Source organism: Penaeus chinensis, chromosome 12 (assembly GCF_019202785.1).
Source record: "Penaeus chinensis breed Huanghai No. 1 chromosome 12, ASM1920278v2, whole genome shotgun sequence".
NCBI lineage: Eukaryota > Metazoa > Arthropoda > Malacostraca > Decapoda > Penaeidae > Penaeus > Penaeus chinensis.
The window spans coordinates 34,417,218-34,419,717 of record NC_061830.1 but is presented as its reverse complement, the minus strand read 5'-3'; the positions used below and the strand labels follow the sequence as shown (position 1 = coordinate 34,419,717).

Genomic DNA, 2,500 nt, shown 5'->3' with positions numbered 1-2,500 from the left:
GGTTTAAAATTTCACCGAATGCCTCGTAATCATAAAGTCATCTGCCGAGCATGATTGTCAGTGGCGATGTGCGTGTGTATGCCTTGGGGTTATATTGCTTTAGGAGTGTGTAGGTCTGCTTGTTCGTAAGGCCGTTCGTTTGTGTGGGAGTTTGTTTGTTCGTTAGGCCCTTCGTTTGTGTGGGAGTTTGTTTGTTTGTTAAGCCGTTCGTTTGTGTGGGAGTTTGTTTGTTCGTTAGGCCGTTTGTTTGTTCGTAAGGCCGTTCGTTTGTGTGGGAGTTTGTTTGTTTGTTAGGCCGTTTGTTTGTGTGAGAGTTTGTTTGTTTGTTAGGCCGTTCGTTTGTGTGGGAGTTGGTTTGCTTGTTATGTGCTTGTTTGTGTGAATATTTGTTTGTACGTGATTAAATGAATGCATATGCACGAACTTCATATAACTGAATACGCATATCTTATATTATAGAAATGTGCCACCATTTATTTTGAATCTCATTTTCAATTTATTCTTATTTATTCTACTACTAAACCGGCTATTAAATGCGTAATACTATTAAGGAAGAAAGCGTTGAAAATGGTTCTTTCATGAATTCAAGAATTACATGATTAAGTCAGTTTTAATTCACGGCTCGAAAATATTATTACTTCATACGCACAGCCAGACGTGAAGGAGCCATTTCCCTGAAAGTCATTTTAATTCAATTTGAAATTCACTTACACAGGCTATCAAATACTTACACTGGTTTACAAAAAAATAACACATTGCACGCATGAGCAATAATCATATTTGCCATCCACAGAACACGTCTCTTCCGCCCTCTTAGACAGTGCATGATAACTTGCATGCCAGTGTTGCATTTAATGGCTGTCCTCCCCTTAACGTGTTATCATTGCTAATGTTGTCGACATCATTGCCCGTAATGATGATTGAACAATATCATTATAGCTTCATTAGCAGAGTCTAGGTTGACGTAGGCGGCTGTTATTGTTGGCCGTAATGCATCAGGGAGTGAGTAAAAAAATATTGAATTATACTAATAAACCGCTGCCATTCTTCTATATTTCATTTTTTCTCATTTGCTATTTTCTCATTATTTTTCGTGTTCTTAGTTTATTATTACTTTTTTTTATTTTTTTTTATTTACATTTTAAACATTTGATTCAGTTTCTCATCAAGTTAATCAATTAACAATCTCAGAAAATCGTGAGACATTTTGTGCTTGGTCAGATATTCTTAAACTTTAGTTCTCACTTTCTGTTTCTATCTATTCCGTACAAATTGGATCTTTCTGATGTGCCCTTCAGGAGGATTATCTATTTACCATATCATCTACCTGTTTATGTATCTATCTATCTATTCATCTATACACACTTATAGATATAAAAATACATGTATATATACATGCATGTTCATATATATATATATATATATATATATATATATATATATATATATGTTTGTATATATATATAAATATATATAAATGCATATATATATACACATACATACATGCATACATACATACATACATACATACATACATACATACATACATACATACATACATACATACATACATACATACATACATATTTATATATATACATATATATATATATATATATATATATATATATATATGAATGTATACATACATACATACATACATACATACATACATACATACATACATACATACATACATACATACATACATACATACATACATATAGATATATAGATAGATAGATATACATATGCATATATATATAAATATATATATATATATATATATATATATATAAATGTATATACATACATACATACATACATACATACATACATACATACATATAAATATATAGATAGATAGAAATGCATATATATATATATATATATATATATATATATATATATATATATGTACACACACACACACACACACACACACACACACACACACATACGCACACGACCTCACACGTGTGTATATATATATATATATATATATATATATATATATATATATATATATATGTTTGTGTGTATTTATGTATGCATGTATGTATACATACATATATATATGCATATCTATCTATCTATCTATCTATCTATATATATATAACGTAAAAAAAAGAACCTCAGAACAACTTATTAAAGATGATGGTAATGAAAGTGGTGATAGCAGTGTTATTGATGATGATAGAAATCGTGAAATAGTTTTAATTATGACAGTGATAGTTCTGGTATTAATGAGGTCGACGGTAGAGATGATTAGGATGCTGATGTTATAATGATGATGATTTAGGTAATGCTGAGGACATAAACTACACAACACATGATGATAATGAATGATGTAATTATTATATAAACAACGAAGAGCATAACAAAGGAAAAATAAAAAAAAATCTGAATGGAAGTAAAACAAACAAACAAAAAAAATACCTGACAAAAAATCAGATAAAAAAAATAAAAATAAAAAAACAAAAGATAAACGTGCTGCCAT

The 2,500-nt window shown here is 29.3% G+C and overlaps 1 protein-coding gene across 1 annotated transcript in view; it reads left to right on the top strand.

Moving 5' to 3' along the window:
- The window catches only part of LOC125031011, a 55,815-nt gene that overhangs the window by 42,108 nt on the left and 11,207 nt on the right, over positions 1 to 2,500 (top strand). The window lies entirely within an intron of this gene.